Source organism: Saimiri boliviensis, chromosome 4, assembly GCF_048565385.1.
Source record: "Saimiri boliviensis isolate mSaiBol1 chromosome 4, mSaiBol1.pri, whole genome shotgun sequence".
NCBI classification, from domain to species: domain Eukaryota; kingdom Metazoa; phylum Chordata; class Mammalia; order Primates; family Cebidae; genus Saimiri; species Saimiri boliviensis.
In genome coordinates, this window is record NC_133452.1 from 72,997,778 (window position 1) to 73,019,921 (window position 22,144).

The window sequence follows — 22,144 nt, forward strand, 5'->3', positions numbered from 1 at the left end:
CTTACAAATAAATAATATATCTTCAAAGACCAAAAAGCAAAACTTAATATTTACTTGAGATACTACTAATTTAGCAAGTAATTTTAGCAAAGTATAAACTATACAAACACGCAAAACAAAAACACTTTAGATTAGTCTGTAAATTAGCACTTTGTGATCCCTCCAGCAGAGCTGTTGACCCAATAGTTTACAGTTACTGAAAATTCATTCTCTGTGGGGCAGTAAGTTCAATGTATGAATTATACACCTTAATTTACTTAACTGCCTGAGGAGACAGACGGTAGTTTCATCCTCATATTATAGATGAAAAATGTGGAGCCTAGTGTGGTTAAATAATTTTGGTCAGGGTTCTTTAACCAACCAGTTGTAGAGCTGAGGTCTGAACCCAATAATTTTAGCTGAATTTTAAGATCTGTCTTAGCATTCAAAAATTAAACGCCAGTTGATTACTCAGATGTTCGTAACGATTTCACTATTGTTTTCCTTTTTTGGTTTTACTCTCTGTATTCTAATCCTAGCTGCTTTCAGTTATGTAAGTGAAGCACCACAGAAGTGGCTTCTGGCTATGGAAAAGTTTCTTAAAATTCCTATCGCTCTAGAGCTATATATATATTTTTTGTTTTTTGGCAATGACATTTAGTTTTTGAGTATGACCCACAATAAGAAATACATGTTATATCATTACCCAGTACACACTCATACAAATGGTCCATGCAGTCCCTAAAACACAAGAATATTATTATTATCATTTTTTAAAGTGTTCTGGGGACTCCAGGGGAAGGGTGGGAGGGGATGAGGGATAAAAGACTACACATTGGGCACAGTGTACACTGCTCAGGTAATGGGTACACCAGGATTTCATAAATCACCAATAAAGAGCATGTCCATGTAACCAAACACCACCTATTTCCCCAAAACCTATTAAAACAATAAATAAATAAATGTCTATAGATACATAAATTCCTGTGAAGTGAACAGAATATGCTTTTTATGTATTTGTTTTAAAAATTCCAATAGAAGTCTGCAAATAGGTTTCTGCTTGGGTAATTATATTTCATAAAGATTTTAAGAAAGCTTATAGCAACTGATATATGCTTTTTACATTTTAGCACAAATTCCATTACAGTATATCGAAACTCACTATAAAATGTTTTCTCATAAAAAATGAGTGTGTCCAAATCACCAAAAGCAGAACATAACAAAACATACTAAAGCTGAATAGGTGTAAATGTCTGGCAAGAGATAGAGAGCTTGGTGCTAACAAGTCCCCCAGATTGTCACCTTTTCTCCTTTGCTGTCAGTCCAGGGAAAATTTTCAGCATTTTAGTGAAGAAAAATATTCCTGTATATTATGTATTTACTACAGTTTAATTAGTCTTCCTACATTATCCAAACCATCATGGTTCTGCTGTGGAATGCATGCTTACACACAGTAATGACTATCATCTACAGCCAAAACCAGTAGATGGTTTCTGCTGGGGGGAGAAATACTGACATTTTGCTCATCTTCAGGAGTAGCTTATGAAGGCTTTTAAAGAATAGAACAGCAGATATGTGTGTTCTTTCAACCTTTGTTTTTCAGTTAGTTGTTTGGAATGATGTTGAGTACCAATAAAAACTTTCATGGAGTGGAAAAGAATTCCTATCTCTTATAAAGTATTGGCACTTATTTTTAAAAAAAGTGATATAAAAAACAAATGGCCTTTGGATTCATTCAAACATCAAGTGATGTAAATGTCAGGGTGAGAAAACATAATGTGTCATGAGAAACATGGAAATTTCGTAGGGGAGCAGGAAGAAATGCAATTGATAAATGGCACCCTTTGCATCAGGTGCATTTTATGCTGGGACTCGGGAAAATCTCTAACTTCTCTGAGACTCGTTCATATGAGAAATGAAAACTATAATATCCTCTTCATAGAACTGTGATGATAGAAAAAATAACTTGCAATTTACTGACATGTTTTAGGCAATTTAGTAAATTTTAGATATCTCCCCTTTCCTAATCTCTCTCCACATATTAGTGAAATGGCTTACTTGTTTCAGAAGAGGCAAGACATTTTTTCTATGCTAAGGGAAGAGGAAAAGTTACTTCTTTTCGTTTCTATAATGTCTGCAGAGTAATAGAAAACCTTTTCCCAATCTCGATTTCTTTGGGGTATTTATGAGAATGACTCCCAGAGGAATCACTGAATATATGTGTGGAAGCTGGGATTCCCTAAAGCATCTTGAGGTTACAAAACTACCTATCTCCTCTGAAGGTCTAGAAGCAGTAGAATGTGAAGAAGCTGTTTATAAAACTTTCTTCTCAGAGACAGGGAGTTGTAGCCTGAATTCCTCCTGTTGGTTAAACAATCATGATTAAGGTCAACAGTGATTTAAAACAGAAGTGTGTGTCTTCATGTGTGTGTGTGTGTGTTTGGAGGAGTACGACAACACTGCATTTGTATCTGGATCACTGCATTGTTAAGTGCTGACAACCATTTAAAATATAAATATGGAAATGGAAAGAAAGCAAGTTGAAAATGAGAAAAATCAAGCTACTCTTCAAGGTGTTATTATTCAATGTCAGATAGTTGAATTTTCGGAAATATTCATAGTGTGTTCTTTTTTCACTTTTCTTCATGCAGGTGGTAACTACAAAATTTATTTTTGAAAATAAGTAATGTGTACCCTATTGTGATGATAATTTAGAATAAAAGAACAATAGGAACTCCTAGAAGAAAAAATAATGCCAGCAGCACTTATTTAGAAAGGGAGCCATGCATGCCAGTTACTGGGTCCTGCACATGATACATACTATCTTGTGTCATTCTCAAGCTAAAAATGAAGTTGGTAATATTATTAACACAGTTTTATAAGCAGAGATGACCACCATGGTATACTGATTCCTCAAAAAAGGTCAGAAGAAAATGTTAAATATTAAAGAATTTCTAAAATGATTTGAGTTCAGAAATGGCTACAGAGTATAGAGTAGTAAGTAACAAGTTTGCACTGCCACGGTAAAGAGAAAAGCAAACTTCCGATAGTTTCCTCTCACACTCTAATAAGAGTTTTAGAATGAGTGGGAAAGATAATGATCACATTTTCTATTGCTACATGAAGTTGGAAAACGTGTATGTAATTCAATTAAAATTGTGTCAAAGAAAATAAATTTTACTGTATCATCTTGAAGGAGGGAAAGACTTGCTTTTGCATCCTTTAATAACAGTATGCAAAAGCAGGTTGGTTATGCATAATTGTAGCAGTAATTAAAGTGCTTGTAAGTGTCACTAAGGCTCATGAATTGCAGTGAGTCTACAGAATTTCTATAATGTCCAAGAACCATCTCTCTGCTTTTTAGAGAGAGATTTTCACAAAATGATGGGAGTTTATTTAATTTTTCAAGTACTAAATGGAGACCATGTTATTGTGTTACTGAGACATTCAAGATGATAGTGTGGCAAGAATATAACTGATGGTGTTATTCATGTGACATCAGCATTCACACCAGGTTTCATTTTTACTCCATCTTATTTGATACAAGTGTTATAAACACATGAAGATAGGTTAAGCCTCTTATAATATTTATAAAATTATATAACCACAATACCTTTCATAACAGAGAAGGTCAAATTTTAACTTCTTTTCCTTTTTTAAATTTATTTTTTAAATTAATTTTTCTCATATTGACTTATCTAAGATTCTTTTTCTTTTTAATTGCCAAATAAAAAATACTTTTAAAATATAAAGTTAAAAAATTGGTCTTCCAGAAACCATGCTGAAATTCGTACCACCTTCCCCACCTCCCAATGTTGTTTCATTGAGAAGGTCCTGATTATTTGTTTCCAACTGATGTCTAATTTATGTAAAATTTTGATTCTAGCCAAAGCTAAGCTCTATAAGTGTGACAAAATTAAATTTTTTGAAATTTAATTAAAAAAATTCAAGGCTTAAATAAACAAGAACAATGTTAAAAAATGCCCACTCTTAAGAACACTATTACTAATTGACTGATAATTCATCAAGTCTTTTCTGAAAACATTTACTAACTTCAGTTATAGTACTAGTATTTGCCTGACTTATAAAAAGTATAAAAGTAAAAGAAGAATATATTTTTATTATTAAAATGTAAATAATTTGAATATACAAAATAAATAATTAATAACAAATTTTAACACTAAATACCAAATTAATACCAATTACTACTCTTTCAACCCATTCTCTTCCCAAGCAGGTAACCACTTTTGTCTCAGCGTGTCGTATATCCTTTTAGAATTTTTTCAAAACTTTATACATATTTGTGTGTGTGTGTGTGTGTGTGTGTGTGTGTCTGTGTGTATATATACATATACATATATAATTTTTGAGAGATAGTTGAGACTCCTCTATTTATTTTATTCTGAGACTTGCTTTTTATAGTAAAGAGTTTGATACTTTTTCATGTTTTTTTTTTTTTTTTTATAAGACAGGGTCTCACTCTGTCACCCAAGTTGGAGTGCAGTGGTAAAATTGCAGCCTCGACCTTTATAGGTTTAGGTGATCTCCTTCCACCTCTGCCTCCTGGATAGCTGGGACCACAGGCAAGTGTCACCATGCCTGGCTATATATATACATATATATATATGTATATATATATATAGTATTTTTTTGTAAAGATGAGGTTTCATCATGTTGAACAGGCTGATCTTGGATTCTGGGGTTCAAGAGATCCTCCCTACTTGGCTTCAAATGCTGAAATTACAGGTGTGAGCGCCTGTGCCTGGCTCTTTAGTTTGATATTTTAATCTGTCTTTGCATATTCACCAAAATATATTCAATGGTTGCTTAGCACTGATTGGTAACAATATACCATTATATAGTTTACTTTTCTCATATTGATGGACATTTTGATTGTTTTTAATACTTTGTCATTCCAAATTTGCAATAAACATTTTGGCGAAGGCTTCCTGGTGGTGCATACAAATGTTTTTGATGAATAAATTACCACATGTTGAATTACTGGGTCAAACAATATATGTTTTTAACATTTTTATAAATATTACCAGTATGTTATGCAAAAGGGCTCAACTTGCTTCACCTAGAATCAAATTTTCCACAACCCTTAATAACAGTAAATGTTATGAACTATAGAATACAGTGCAAATTTTAAAATGTCTCATTAGACCACAAAATTGTATTTGCCTGTTTATTAATTGGTAAGGTTGGACCTTATTACCTTTATTGGGATAATTTTTATTTCCTTTGTGAAATGATTTCATATTTTATTTGCTGCTTTTATTATGTCATTTTGCATAATTAATTTGTGAATACTCTTTATATGTTACAAAATGAAGCTTTTGTTTAATTTGGGGAAGAAATATTTTCTCTCAGGTTTTTCAATTTAAAGATATAATAAATTTTGCTTATAATATCTTTTGTTATTATACTAAAGTTTTAATAATTAGGTAGTTGAATCTGTTACTTTAAAAAAATGTGTTGCTTGTTAAATTTGGCTTAAAAAGCTCTTTATGATTTTCTTTTTTAAAAGAGCAGGTTCAAAAATTGACAAATGGAATCTAATTAAAGAGATTCTACACAGCAAAAGAAACTATCAACAGAGTAAACAGATAAAACCTAAGAATAGGAGAAAAATATTTTAAAAGTATGCATCTGATAAAATTATAATATCCAGAATCTATAGGAGCTCAAACAGACTAATAAGCAAAAAATAAACAACCCCATTAAAAGTGGGCAAATGACATGAACATACACTTTTCAAACGAAGAGATATCCATGACCAATAAACATATGAAAAAAGGCTCTACATCACATTAGAGAAATGCAAATTAAAACCACCATGAGATACCATCTCATACCAATCAGAATGGCTACTATTAAAAAGTCAAAAAATAACAGATGCTGACAAGGTTGAGCAGAAAAGAGAACGCTTAGATATTACTGACGGGAATGTAAATTATTTCAGCCATTATTGAAAGCAGCTTGGAGATTTCTCAAAGAAGTTAAAACTACCATTACACCCAGCAATCCTGTTATTGGTTATATAGCCAAAGAAGGATAAATAATTCTACCATAAATACACACACGCCCGTATGTTCATTGCACTATTCACAATAGCAAAGACACAGAATAAATCTAAATGCCCATCAATGATAGAATGGAAAAAGAAAATGTGGTACATATGCACAATGGAATGCTATATGACCATAACAAAGAATGAGATCACATTATTTGCAGCAACATGGATGTAGCTGAAGTCTACATTAGGCTATTGTCCTAAGCAAACTAAGGCAGGAACAGTTAACCAAATATCATATATTCTCACTTATAAGTGGGAGCTAAATATTAAATACACAGGTACACAAGAAGGGAAGGACAGACAGTCACTGTGGCCTACGTGAGGCTGGAAGATAGGAGGAAGGTGAAGGTTGAAAAACTACCTTTTGGATACTATGCTTATTACCTAGGTAAAGAAATAATCTGTCCATCAACCCCTTGAGACATGCAATTCACCTATCTAACAAATCTGCATGTGTACCCCTGAGATAAAATTTTTTAAAAGGTGGTTTTTAGCAAAAGAAATTATTAATCCTCACAGCAATAATAACCTGAAACCATTCCTAATAATAGTTTTTTTAAATGAATTATTATTTTGGTTAATAAGCCTTAACATCTAGATTGAAATTTTCTGCTCAGTTATTTAATATTATTACAGATGGTTCATTTCCATTTTAATCATCACTTTATATTTCCATTCACTGCCTGGTCATGCTACAATCTCTACAGCACAGTTGAGGAATTCGGAAATGGTATTGTCTTTGAATTTATTTAGATGAAACAAGTATGTTTACAGTAGTAAATGACATGAATTAAAGTTTTAGTTTGAATTTATTTACAAACTTGTGTATATAAAGACCAACTCAATCACTTAGTCTGAAGTAGACGTAGAGAATCCTTTGCCTTTGGTATTTTGATAAAATATCAATTATGCATGTAATTGGTAATTTGCAATAGGTCCTGGATCTACAGAATAGCATAACTATGGTATAAATACTTTTCTGCTTTGTTGAGTGAGTGTTTTGAAGATCTGAGAACTTTAGGAAAGCAAAGAATATCATCTTGCTGGAGGTGGGGACTGAAGGAAGGTGTCTGGGGTCATGGGAGCGGATCTCTCATGAACAGTTTGGTGCCTTCACGGCAGTAATGTGTGACTTCTTGTTCTAGAGCTGGTTGTTTAAAAGAACCTGGAACCCCTTCTCCTTGCTTGCTCCCTCTCTTGCCATGTGACGCACAGGCTCCGCTTGCCTTGCTCCATGAGTAAAAGCTTCCTGAGACCTCACCAGAAGCAGAGCAGATAATAGTGCCATGGTTCTTAGACAACGTGCCATATCATAAATTGCTTTTCTTCATCAATTACTATATCTCACGTATTCCTTTACAGCAATGTAAAATAGACTAATGAAACATCCAAAGTCTGTGGACGAATTTTAACCTGCGCCAACATGAGAGAGGCTTAAGCACTACTGGACTGGAGAAGAGGAGAGAGACACATCAGCCTTGGAGACAGCACAGAGGGAGGGAAAACAGGAATTGAGGTCAGCCTTCACTGGGTGAAAAGCTTTAATATTGTGTGGGTGTGTTTTTAATGCCCTAGAACACTTAGTGGAGAACCTGATAGTAAAATTACAAAAGAGAAGCATGAATTAATGACATAGAAAAGAAAGCAACTATAAGGAAGATAAATGAAAGCAGGATCTAGCTCTAAAACGCCCTTAGGAGAGTTAACAGTAGCCTTTGAATGGAGCTGGGTAGTAACGGAACATCGTTCAAGCAGTGGCCGAGGAGCATTTTTAATGAAAGAAAACTGAATGCATTTGATCATTCACTGTTGTATGGGGCTCTGAGGGTGCAGGTGGAGATTCAGAAGACCAGTTCTAACCCTGTTCCCTCCCACCTATGTATCCTAAATCCAACTACTTCATCTTTCTGAGCTGTAGTTTTCTCACACAAGCATTAGAAATAATACTAATCCCTGTTAGACAATTGTAAAGACCGAGCTTACATATATTAAGTGACGGCACAGTGACTTACACATAGATAATACCAAATTTTAAAATGCTAACAGTAATTATTATAATAATTAAATACTTTTGTAATCAATAACACATTTCAAGCTGCCATTGCCACAATGTGATTAAGGTAGGAGGAGTTCTTATTATCCTTAAATGAACAAGATGAAATAAACTCAATTGCCTCATAAAACAACAAAGACATTGAGCTTTTGACTTTAGGCCTCATGGATCTTTTGGTTATGCAATTTAGAAGAACAGTCAATATTGTAAGAGGTAGTAAGAAATAAACACAAGATTTAACACTAGATAGCTCCTCCTGTGTAGAAAGAGTTTGCTATTTACGTGTTTTCTATACATGATTTTCTTACATCATCATTACCATCCCATGTACTGGAATTCCCATTTTACAGATAAAGGAGGTGAGGCCCCTATAGCTTAAGTTACTCAGTTACTCGGCAGGATGCAGTGTGCTCACGCCTGTATTCCCAGCATTTTGGGAGGCCGAGGCAGGCAGATCACAAGAGCAGGAGATTAAGACCATCCTTGTTAAAATGGTGAAAACCCTTCTCTACTAAAAATACAAAAAATTTTCTGGGCATGGTGGCATGCGCCTGTAGTCCCAGTTATTTGGGAGGCTGAGGCAGGAGAATCACTTGAACCCAGGAGGCAGAGGTTGCAGTGAGCCAAGACCACGCCACCACATTCTAGCCTGGGCAACAGAGTGAGACTCTGTCTCAAAAAAAAAAAAAGAAAAAGAAAAAAAAATTACGTATTTAAGATTACATCAGCCACTAAATGGTAAAAATAGAAGTTTCTTGTTATTCTGTCTGATCCTAGAATGTAAGCTTTTTTCATGAGGTCAGGCTGAAATGAGTCATCTGTTGATGGTGCTGGAATAGGTTGTAGACTAGTAAGACAGATTGGAAGATAGAGAAATCATCTGGAATGCATTAACCTGGACGTATGTCACTAACACATTTCTTTTTGGAAAGTTTGGCCAAAAGAAGAAAAGAGAGAGTTATTTTTTGCATGGTGGAAGAATGGGGGTGGAAGCAGAATGACAGAAGCCAATATTTCAGAAACTGAATGTCATATAGAAAAAGAAGAGGAGGTGTTCAAAATTGTTGGCTATGGAAGAGAGGAAAATTCAGCAGGATGAGAGTGGGGAAAAAAATTTTAAATTGGCAGGGTCAGGCTTCTGGGAGGAGAATAGAAGCCATTCTAGAATGGAATATAAGCAAATAAGAACACAATTTATGTTAAAAAGAGAGAAAATGCAAAAAATAAAAATTAAGATTATCATGTAATCTATATAACTATAAATTTAGAGAAAAGCAGCCTTATGAACTAAAAAGTTTAATAAAAAGACATTTATAATCCCACAAAATCTATAATTATATGATTTCTTGACAATAAAACAGGAAATGAGTTTTCTTTAACAATATTATTAACTTACATAAAATGTGCTTACCTTTCCATCCTAGTTCTACTCTTCTGTTCAATGGGTACTACCTTTCCACATCTATTTCACTGTTGGATACTGATGTAGTATTTCTCAAGAAGAAGAAGATTGTATTAAAAACAAATTTTATTTCCCCCTCTTCCTCATGAAGAGCCCTTGGCATTTTCCATCATTTCCTCTGTAATATTTTTCTCATTATTTATTTCAATTATAGCTTGAATAAAATGTTCCCACACCTTTAGGAAATGACTGGCATTTTTCTGTAGCTGTGGTAGCAAGTAGTCACCAGAAGTGATTTTAAAACTGCTTAATTAATGGCAGTTCCAGAAAGTATGAGAACTGATTTTACACAAAGTTGAAGAATTAATGGCACTGCATCTCAGTGAACATGCATTTGCAAGTCAACCAACTAGTAACAACCCTATCTTTCTAAATTAATCCAAAAAAGACTCTAACGAAGTTAATTAATCAAAAGAATTCTTACTTGAAGAACCGTATTTCTACAAATGACATCAATACACTTATGCCTCTGGAAGTCTACCAGTCACTGAATTCTACTCTTCCTCAAAGTCCTCTATAATATTAGCAGTCTTTTCTGCTCTGAGAGACTGTGCCTGACAAGTATATTTTGCCCTTTTTAAAATAAGCGATCACTTCAGGATTGGGTTTTGTTTTTTTTTTTGTTGTTTGTTTGTTTAAGATATTGACAGCCAGATTTTAATCTTTTGGCAGCTGAGTACTCTGGAAATTAATAATTTGTGTAACAGCCTCAGAAAGGATATATAGTCAAATTCTTTGCATCAATAATTTGATTTCTAGAAACTGGTCCAAACTGACACTATGCATTATCTTTATTATGCATTTTTTCATTTAATCCTCACAACAGCTCCACAATATAAGCTTGTTTTTGTTCTCAGTTTTCATTTGATGACAAAATATTTGATAAATATTTAAACTGAAATGTTATTTACATACATGAAAACTCAAGTACACTCCAATACTCAAGAAAAGGGTTAGGTAAATAGTCATTATAAGGGCACCTAAAAAAATGAACATATTAAAATGTTTATGGCTTGACACTGAGTACAAAATCAAAAAATATATAACTATACATATAAAAATATGTGTGTATATGGATTAGAAATAAAAGGAAACATGGGCAAATAATTTTGTGAATTTCTGTGTTGTTGGATTCTGAGTGGATTGGCCTTTAAATATTGTTCTAATGTTTGTGTAGTCACAAAGGTGACCTAGATATAAAGTGTGGAGCATTCTAGCCACCCATCCCATATTCTATTGAAAATTATAATGTCCCATAAGATTTCTGATAATTGAAGGGGTTCTAGAAACTCCTGCTTATTTAGGGTCCTGAACTCCTACCCTAGAGACTTCCAAATTATATTCATGTGTTATCTACCATAAATGTTCCTTTTCCTCTGATTGCTTTCGCCCGGGTGTGAAACTGAGTCTCTTTAATTTCTTCTAAAATTTCACACAAGGCACATGTAATATTAGCAGATACTTCAACAGTTTTAGATGGAGGGCTGTTATATCATAGCAAAGTACACAAGCTAATTTTGAACACCACTTTACTAAAATTCTTTTGGCTTACCAGCATATCTCTCATTTCCTTGAAAACTTACTGATACGTTTCTCTCACTTTATCACATAAGGCAGCTTTTCCATCTTCAATGTAAGCTCTGGGTATAATGAAAATTTGATCTTGTGCTCTCATAAAATCAAGGGACATATTCTAGGTTTTACCTTTTAGCAAAATAAAGATTTATTTTGAGGCAGATTATATTTCAAACATCAAAATGGATGAATCACTATATTCATTTGGGGGATTTAAATAATGTGTATTTAAGGTCACAAATTTTAAATTAGCATCCTACTGTGTTTAGAGTACAAAGGTGACATGAATTAAAAATGAATGATGGGACATAAAAAGTAAAGGGGAAGATTAATTTTTTAGTACAAAGAGATAAAATAAAGATAGCTTAAAATAAACTAAAATTAAAATTCAAAACGTATAGAATGATAATTGACTTTATAAGGATATCAAGAAAGCCCACAAGGTTAATATGCATGGTTTTAAATAAAAGTTTAGGGTACATTTTATCTGTCTCTACTTATTCTAACTACTTGATAACATAAATATTCACTCCACAGTGTTTTTCCTAGGGGGACTAGTTCACTGTGAAGTGTTTTCTTGTTTTTTTTGTAGAGTAGCTTTAGGGAAACCATAGTCTCTAAAAATAAAATTTAAGAACGATTTGAAAATAATAAATTCAGATTTCTTGACATCTTTGTTGACTGTTTCTTTCCCCAGAGCATGTAATTTGAAGCATAGACTTAGAACGGCTTATATCTTCATATTGAAATTAAGGATATATCATTACATGGGATAAGAAGAGAAAACAATACAGTCACTATTATAGGTAGTCTTCCATGGACATTGATTTTGACCATTCTATCAAGGCAAAAGTAAACTAATGTTATTTTTTTAGTTACCAGAATAAAGCAGCAAGTTCTCTTGGGTATCGAGGGTAAAAATACTGTATCCTCAATTTTCTCTTAAATTATTGAAGTTCCATAGGATTCTATATAGCAACTATGGTCCTTAGTTCCTAGAAACAAGTAAGGATAAAACATTGCCCACGGCATGGAAGATACTGGACGGTATGTAGAAGAGCAATCTATCTATTTTTCTATCTATTTGTCCTACTTCATCCACTCATGCATCCATTTATACTCTATCTACTTCTCCCTGTGGAGGAGAAGGACACTGAGACACCACCAAGACTCATTTTATGTTGCATATGGAATGATCATAGCAAACAGTGGGACTCTGGAGCATCTCCCATATGTGATCCCTTACAGGGTATCCCAATTACTTGTAAAATTAACTGAAAAAATGTGCTCAATGTTATTTTGTTTAGAAATCAATACCATAAAGATTTTAAGTACCTGTTATTCACTAGGCAGAATAGTAGAAAGTCTTAGTACAAAAAAGGTAGGTGGTTTTCTAAAAAGGAACTCTTCTGAGTAGTCTTTTAAACAAAAAGAAAACAAGCAAACAAAACAAATAAAATATACTTTTACTACGGTAGAAGGACTTTAAATCAGAAAAATATAAAATAATGAGAATTCTGAACATTCAAATATAGTAGAAAATTCAAACAGATTTGAGAATATTCTTTTCAAAACATATGTACACATTGTAACAGATAACAAATGAGGGTTAAATATATAATGGTCACACTGATTTTGCATTTGCCTCCTATACCTACTATATTATTATTTGAAGGTATAAAAATAGCTTTTCTATTGGGTATATCTTCTTTTACTATTTATAATCCCCTCATATTCAAGAAGCTTCTCAAATGGCCTAATAAAATATTTTAGAATTACCTAAGAAAATAAGCTCCTTAGAAGTCATCATTGTGATTGGAAAGCAATAAGGAGAAAGCTTGATTTATTGATTATTAAGTGTATACTATAAATTTTCTTTATATTAAAACTGTGTGGATTATGAGATCACACTTACTTAGAAAAATTGCAGCAGATGGGCATAGCGATGAAGGTATTAAAAGAAAGGATCACAGGTTAGCTTGGTTTTATCAAATGACTTTATTTCCTCTGAGATACTATGTATAAATCTAACAACATTGCGGCAGGGAGGATTGTTATCTAAGAAAATACATAATGAACATTTTGTGAGATATAATTATTTCATAGTAAAAAAAGTAAAAAGCACTTTATGTACAATCATATGTGACTTAAAGATGGAGATATGTTCCGAGAAATGTGATGTTAGGTGATTTCGTTGTTGTGCAAACATCAGAGAGTATACTTACACAAACCTACATGGTATTGCCTGCTGCACACTTAGGCTATTGCTTCTAGGCTACAAACCTATAACATGTTACTACGCTGAATACTGTAGGAAATTTTAACACAATGATATTTGTATATCTAAATATAGAAAAGGTACAGTAAAAATACAGTATAAAAAATGAAAAATGGTACACCTGCATAAAGCACTTATCACGAATGGAGCTTGCAGGACTGGAAGTTGTACTGGGTGACAGTAGTGAGTGGTGAGTGAATGCTTAAGCTTAGGACATTACTATACACTACTGTAGACTTTATAAACACTGTACAAATCTATATTAAATCTATAAAAAGATTATTCTGTCTTCAATAATGTAACCCTAACTTACTGTAACTTTTTTTTACTTTACAGACTTCAAAAACATTTTTACCTTTTTGGATTTTTTGTAATAACACAGTTTAAAACACAAACACATTATATAGCTGTACAAAATAATTTCTTTTTTAATCCTTTTCTATAAGCTTTTTTCCTATTCTTAATTTTTTTTATTCTGCTTTTTAAATTTGTAAAACCTAAGATGCAAACCCAACATTAGCCTAGGTCTACACAGGGTGAAGATCACCAATATGACTGTTTTCCACTTCCGTATGTTGTCTTACTGGAAGGTCTTCAGGGGCATTAACACGCATGGAGCTGTCATCACCTATGATAATAAGCCCTTCTTCTGGAATACCTCCTGAAAGACTTGCCTGAGCTGTTTAATAATTAAGTTTTTTTTTTAAAAATAAATAGAAGTACACTCTAACTAATGATACAAATACAATAAACACATAACTGATAACATAATCATGTATTATCATTGTTAGGTACCTTAGGTAATTTTGCAGTATGCGCTATACTTTTATACAGCTGGAAATGCAATAGGGTTTGTTTACACCAGCATCATCACAAACATGTGAGGTATGTGCTACTAAGTTCTGATGGCTACAATGTTACTAGGAGGTAAGAACTTTTCAGCTCTGTTATAATCTTATGGGACCACTGCAGTATATGTGGTCTGCAATGTCTGCAATGTTTTTGTCTGCAATGTCATGCATGCATGACTGTATTTTGTAATGTTTTTGTTCTTGCATAGGATTTCCTTAAAGTGAAAGTATATGTTTGTATAATATAGCAGAAACAAATTAGCAATAATGACTTATTTCCCAATCTAGTAGAAATTTCTTTCTTTCTTTCTTTCTTTTTTTCCTGGCTCACTTCAACTTCTATTTTCCAGTTTCAAGACATTCTCCTGCCTCAGCCTCCCAAGTAGCTGGTACTACAAGCATGCATCACCACACCAGCTGGTTTTAGGATTTTTACCAGAGATGGGATTTCATTGTGTTAACCAGGCTGATCTCGAACTCCTGAACTCAAGTGATCTGCCCTCCTCAGCCTCCCAATATGCTGGGATTACAGGAGTGAGTCACTGCCCCCGGCTGGTCTCTAGATGGGACTTTGAAACTCAACAGGAAACAGACATTTCAGGTAAGAAATTTTGACTATAAATGTGAATAATATAATGATATAAAATTTGCAAGCATTTCATTTAAATTAAAGTGCTTCATTATTTCTGGACATTAAAAAGAAAGAATTTCACAAATAAGAATATTTCCATATTGTGTAGACTTCTTGATGTGGTACAAAATTTAAGATTCAGAATGAAGTAAGATGTGTTCTATGTAGATGCTCAATTCTTTACAAGCTGCTGATTCCAGGAAAGTCACTTAAACTCTAAAGACTTTTCTTTTGTATAAATAAAGAACACTATTTTAATTCTCTACTTTCCATCTTCACTCTACAATTGAAACATTATGATGTATATATAGAAACCTCTAAATACTGAGCATGAAACTAAAATTTGGGCTTGGGGCATGTTCATTGCTAATGTGGTGTCACTGCTTCTAAAAGTTTTCAGTAAATAGAGCTAATAAATGTTAGGTATGTAGAACCATTTCTGCATCTATGTACTTTAAAATAAAACTGCGTTTACAAATTAATATCTACATCTCTAATCTAGCAATACAGGATTAATTTTAGCTATCTTTCCTTGCTGATTATAATTTCTTTCTCTAGCAATATGAAATCTACCTCCCAATATCAATAATTTATTTACTTATGCATTCTACTCTAATATACATGCAAAGCAGTTTCATACTTGCTAACCTGCATTTCTGTGAAAAAATATCAACTAAAGTACAATGTCTATGTACAGTTATTTTTATAGTTAGCCTCATTCTTTGCAGGTTTTGTCCATTCAAAATACTGTTTTCCAAAATATAAGCTGGATCTTTTGACTGCATCACCTTCAGTAAGCTTATATATTACATTTGTAATGTGGCTAGATTCACTTGTCAGAGTTTCCACCCCATTTTGGGATAATGCTTTCTGTTTATTTTCTTATATATATATTTTTTTAATTTGCGTGCTGCAGAATTTATTCACTGTGTTGTACAGTTCTATTGGTTTTGATGAGCACGGTAATTTGTCCAGCACCACGGACAATTACATCACCATTAAAATGTACCCAGGTAATCAATGATTTTGTAGTCCACCCTCCTGTATCTCTAACTTGGGCAACCATTGATCTGTTTCCCATCTCTGTCTTTTCCAGAATTTAAGATATGTTAAATTATATATCTTAAATATGTAGTCATTTGGGCCCACCTTCTTTCACTTAGCAAGATACACTAAAACATTTATCCATGATGTGCATGAATCAATAATTCTTTTTAAAAATTGTTTGAATAGTATTCCCTTTTATAGATCTACCACAGTCTGTTCATTCATTTACCAGCTGAAGACAACATATTGGTTATTTCCACATTTTGGCAATTGATGACAAAGTTTCTGTAAATATTCCCATATTGTTTTTTTTGTGTCAAAAAATGTTTTTCAATTCACTTGGGTAAATACCTAGGAATGGGATCACTGGATCATGTATTAAGTAAGCATTTATCTTCATAGGAAACTTGCACACACTTTTTCAAAGTGGCTGTACCATTTTGAATTGCCAACAGCAATGAAAGTAATGAATGAGTGTCCCTGTGGCTTGGCATGCTTACCAATATTTGATATTGTTAGATTTTTAATTTATTTTTCCATTTTAACGCATATGTTCTGGTACCTTATTGTGGTTTTCATTTGTATCTCCATAGTGAACATCTCCTCATATTCTTATTAGTCATCCACACATCTTCTTTGGTAAAGCTCAGATATTTTACCAGGAAAATTGGATTTACTTTCTTATTAAATTTTAAGAGTTATTTTATATATTATGAAAACAAACTTCTTATCATATGTGTGATTTACAAATCTAGTCCCCATATTTTCATCCTTTTAAGAATGTTGTGATGAAACAAGTTTTTTAAAATGTTAGATTTTTTTTTTCTATTGATTTACTCATTGTAATGAGGAGGGCTGTGACCAGCAAATTACTTTAGTTACAACAAAGCAAGTATATGAAAGCAAACAAAAAGCCCCCAAATTCCAGTATGTATTACAGCTTAGAAGTATGCATCTGGTACATTTTCTTCTCTAAAATTTATTGTAAACATAGGGTTCTAAAAAACTTCATTTTAAGTAAGAAGTTTAGGATTTGATTTTTTTTTTTTTCATTGAACTTTTAAAGTCATAGCTCCTTTGATGTTTCTGAGGTTGATCTTCAAAATTCATTAGGTAGCAGAACTGACACATGGTATCAACAGTTCCCTGGAGCAGAGTTTCCAGTATGACAGCTACTAGCCGCATGAGACAACTGAGCACTTGAAATAAAGCTAGTTCAGAAGAGGATCATTAATTTAAATTTAAAAGCTGACACTTGATTTAGTTATTGGAAAACTTTTAAATATTTGTAGGAAAATTTGGGTTTGTGAATCTACTTTTTCAACTGTAAATTTTATGAAGTCTAAATATAGATCAAGTATATTCAAAAAAACTTTGGTATCTGAATTGAGATGTGTTATAAGTACACAACAGATTTCAAAGACTTAGTGTGAAAAAAGGATGCAAATTGTCTTATTCAATTTTTTACATTAATCATATGTTAAAATAACTATATTTGGAATGTACAGGGTGAAATAAATCAAATATATCATTAAGACTCATTTCACCTGCTTCTTTTTACTTTTTAAAAAATGTGGCCAAAAGAAAAATGTAAATAACATGTGCAGTTCACATTATATTTTTATTAGATAGCACTGCTATAGAATATAATAATATGTATTAAATCATATTTTGTGTCATAATGCACTCAGAGTTCTGAAATAGGAATGTCAATAACCTATCCACCATCTCTTCCAATTCTCTGGCAGCTTTATATCCTCAGACAGGAGTTTCAGCAAAACAAGAGCTGAAGAGAATGGAGAGTAAGGCTTGAAATGGGAATCTAGGAGTCTAGGTCTGACAGTATTCAGTGTTAAGAAACAGCACCTCCTGATGCCCTAACGTGCTGTAAATTGTAGGGACACTACTGATTCCTGATGGGCTTCAGTTCATAGCTTGCTTTCATCTAAGGAAAAGGGATTGGGCTATATTCTTTCCTTCTCATTGACACGAGTAGAACTAATGCTTTGCAGTATTTCTTTTTTTTTTTTTTTTTTTGCAAATTTAAATTAATTCATTGGCCTCAGTATCTTTTTTTTTTTTTTTAACTCAAAAACAAAGCACAGTTTCCAAGGATTTTACCTACTGTCTTATTTTTCAATAATGTGAAATGAACAGTAAGAGGTTCACATCTGTGCAAAGACTACTTTTCTTCTTTTTTAAATTTTACTTATTAAATAAATTACATAGATATTATACATATACTCAATATATTCTTATATTCTTATATAAGAATGATTTAGTGGTATAGACATTATCTACCCAAAATTAAAACCCATTTTCAGAAGATAGCTAATATAAAAAAATTGACATCAATTTAAAATTAGATTGCAAATTGAATTTTTAAAAAGACATGTTAAGAACATAAAATTTTCCATGTCTAACATTTATTTGTTTTTTCTAGAAAACAAGAGTACAGAAAATTTAAGATTATTAACTATAAGACTTATTTTAAAATATAACCAAACAGATGAATATATTAATCTCCCGTGACAGAAAATTATTTTAAATTTTAACCTTGATAGAATGTTAAAACTAAGTTTATAGACGATTTCCTCATAGAACCTAACCTTCTGAAATTATTCTGTACCTTGGATGAGTTCTAGTTCAAAATTTTCTGAAACAACATAAATCATATATAAGTTCTAATTGAACATATTTCTCCCACAATCAAGCTAGATTGAGAAAGTAAATATATACTTACAATATAGAGAACATATCATGGGAAGCACATAGACAGTTGTTAAACTACTTCACTGTATTATCAAATCCTTGAATTACTACATTCTAAACCTGATGAGAAACAGAAACAAAGAAGTATGTTAGTTAAGCACACTAGGTGTACTATATATGTAGCTAGAGAACCAAGAGAAATCCAAAAGAAATAATGCACGATAAAAACATAAATCTTTCTGTATTATTGTGTTCTTTGCTGATATCAATTTGTGATTTCTATTGAACTTTAAAAAAATGTTATTGAAGGCCGGGTACAGTGGCTCCCACCTGTAATTCCAGCACTTTGTGATACCACGGCGGGTGGATCACTTGAAGTCAGGAGTTCAAGACCAGACTGGACAACATGGTGAAACCCCATCTTTACTAAAAATACAAAAATTAGCTGGGCATAGTGGCAGGCATCTATAATCCCAGCTACTGGGGAGGTTGAGGCAGGAGACTTACTTGAACCTAGGAGATGGAGGTTGCAGTAAGCCAAGATCACACCACTGTACTCCAGCCTTGGTGACAGAACAAGACTCTGTCTCAAAAAAAAAAAAAAAAAAAAAAAAAAGTTATTGAATAGCTTAAATGGTTACAATATATAATAAGGGAAATATCATTAAAAAGAATGAATGCTATAGGTTATAGTTGAAACTCTGAGAAAGTGAGTATAAGATATCTTGATAATTAAATATATTTCAAGTTTCCCTTTACAGAATAAATTGTGCTCATGGCACAAACAAACAAACAAACAAACACACGTTGCTAAATGATCTGGATGTTTACAACTATGTGAATGCATAGCAAAATAAAGATCAAATAATTCGATTATTTGTCTAAACATCTTTCATTTTCATGCTGATGTGTGTCAGCCATCAGACTTGATTGGTATAAACAGAAGTAAGTGCTTTCAAATTGTATTGAATTAAGTGCTCCTTAATGAATAAGGATTAGATTTATTACAAACTGGGAAACTGACCTACTGTCATTCACTTACCCCAATCAAGAACACATATTTTTAAACTATGAAATAATTCAAAATATTATAAAGGGCAGATTCAGTTTCCTTTTTAAGCTAATGCCCCCACAAATATGCTATATAAACTTATTCCTTGTCAAAAAAGTGCATTTTTGCTATAGAACAGATCCAAGGGACTTCTTACACTTAGCACTAACCAAAAATACTTGTTAGGTATCCTGTACTCATTACATACACCAATGTGCACATGCTTACACACACATAAACACATTTTGTTCTGATTTTATGTCCATCTAACACTTGGATTATTTTTTCTTTCCTAAAGAAGTAGACTTTAAAACAAAATTCAGTCTGATTTCTTTGTGTGTATTTCTACATAGCCTTGGATTATGCTTGAAAGAAAAATAATTTTCCACTGAATTTAGTACCTTATCCCCCTTATAGTTTGATAATGGATTTAAACACATTTAAAGATAATACAAATATGAAGGAATGGATCTGTCTTGCCTTTAAAAAGTCAAATATCACCTAATTGTTCTTTTTTCAAATATGTAACACATCGTAAATAAACTTTGTCTATATTTTGTAACATTTGCTTAGTGTTTTTGTGAGTGTGTATGATTGTCATGCAATTATCAAAGCACTATTGTAAGGTAGGTTTTAATTTTCTTATTTTACAAGGTTCTGATAACTCAGACAACTGGTACATATTAAGAAGCTGGAAGGTATTGTAGCTGTGGATCAAATACAAATCTAACTTCAAAGTATCTAATCTTTCCTATTACAATCTTCACTTGCACATGCCTTCCTGGATATTGGACGATTCTGCCTATCTATCTACCTTCAATACTATTAGAGCTCCCAATAGAAAAACAAACAAACAAACAAACAAAAAACCAAAAAACCAAAAAACCACACACACACACACACACAGAATGCTTTATAGAGTAAATTAATTTCTTTGTTGAAACTGTGTATAGCTGTCTTAGGATTGTTAAACAAGTAAAACCACAAAGACAAGTTTTGTATATAAAGTATGCAGTGTATTGGTTGTAATTCTTCACATAAAAGATCAAAATACTCAATCACTTAATAAAAACTAGAGAAGAGGCATAGACATCTATATGAACTGGCTCTCAAATATCTGTTTTATATATACATATAACTATTTTCTTTCTCAACATTTGCTTTCACTGTACCAGTGTTTTCTTTTTTTGTTTTTGTTTTTACTATCCAACATCTGATTTGATGCTTTCTAAAAGACCATGGCTGAAAAGTCAGAAAAATCAAGCCTTTAGAGTTCTTTCTAGAATGAGAGCAAATAATGAGGGCCAGGAAGTGGCTTGAGTTCTTTTATCTATTTGGTAACTCAGGTTTGTGTGTGTGTGTGTGTGTGTGTGTGTGTGTGTGTGTGTGTGTATCTGTGTGTGTGTCGGTGTTGTGTTTATGTGTATTCCCCAAATCATGGCTGTAATTTAATGGCTCAGCATGCTGAATAAATTACACTTACATAATTGAGCTACTCTTGTGATTATTTTTGTTGCTAATGTTTTATTTGAACTTAATTTTTGTTATATCTATCTCCCTTTTTCTATTATGTGTAGGAAGAAAATCATTTTCTCCATTTCCTTTATTTGTGTCTAAGCCAGTCAAATAATGATAGCACATTTTTCTCTTTTGCTTTTCTACATGTCTTTCTTCCTACAGTGGTAAGGCATCTGCCTGCCATGGGGTGGAGGTGGAAAAAAGAAACTCCATTTCTGTTACTTAAAGCATTATTTTAAAAACATCGTTTAACATCATTCTTTAGAAAGTCCTTCAGTTTCTTGTTCCATATCAAGACCAGGCTTGATGGGTTAGTCTATTATTTGGATGTTTTGCCAAGACCCAGATGCTCAGTAACTTAAAGATGAAACATTAAGATGAATCACCAAGTGTTTTCACTTTTCATCTTGATGTTTGTCAACAAACATAAATGCCTGGGTTTGCATGGAATTTTATATAAAGGAGTTTCAAATCATGTAGGAGCAGACCAAGCACCGTAGCTGATGCCAATAATCAAGTACTTTAAGAAGTCCAGGCAGGAGGGCCTCTTAAAGCCAGGAGTTTGAGACCAGCTTGGATAACATAATGAGACTCTATTTCTACAAAAATAAAATAAAATAAAATAAAAAATAGGCAGACACGTTTGTGCACATCTGTAGTTCCAGCTACTCAGGAAGTTGAGGTGGGAAGATTGCTTGAGCCCAGGCATTTGAGGTTACAGATGATCATGCCATTGCACTCCAACCTTGACAACAGAATGAGACCCTTAAAAAAGTAAAGTAGGAAAAAAGCCCTCAGGCATTCTTTTGAGGAATGCCAGAAGAGGTGGAGAGAAAGAGCACAGTGGTAGAGAAAAGTGGCTGCCACAGCTCTTGTTTTTCCTTTCTGGCTTTTCAATGTCAATCCTC

At 32.8% G+C, this 22,144-nt stretch overlaps 1 protein-coding gene across 6 annotated transcripts in view; it reads right to left on the reverse strand.

Moving 5' to 3' along the window:
- The window catches only part of FUT9 (fucosyltransferase 9), a 188,515-nt gene that overhangs the window by 75,319 nt on the left and 91,052 nt on the right, over positions 1–22,144 (reverse strand). For 3 of the 6 annotated variants that reach the window (XR_012517232.1, XR_012517231.1, XM_074397688.1), the window contains exon 2: positions 18,699–19,250. The exons of 1 other annotated variant lie outside the window; for it this stretch is intronic. The gene's annotated coding sequence lies outside the window, so the exon portion shown is untranslated. The remainder of the gene's footprint in view (positions 1–18,698; positions 19,251–22,144) is intronic. 2 more of the 6 variants (XM_074397689.1, XM_003922923.3) reach the window with 2 other exon arrangements.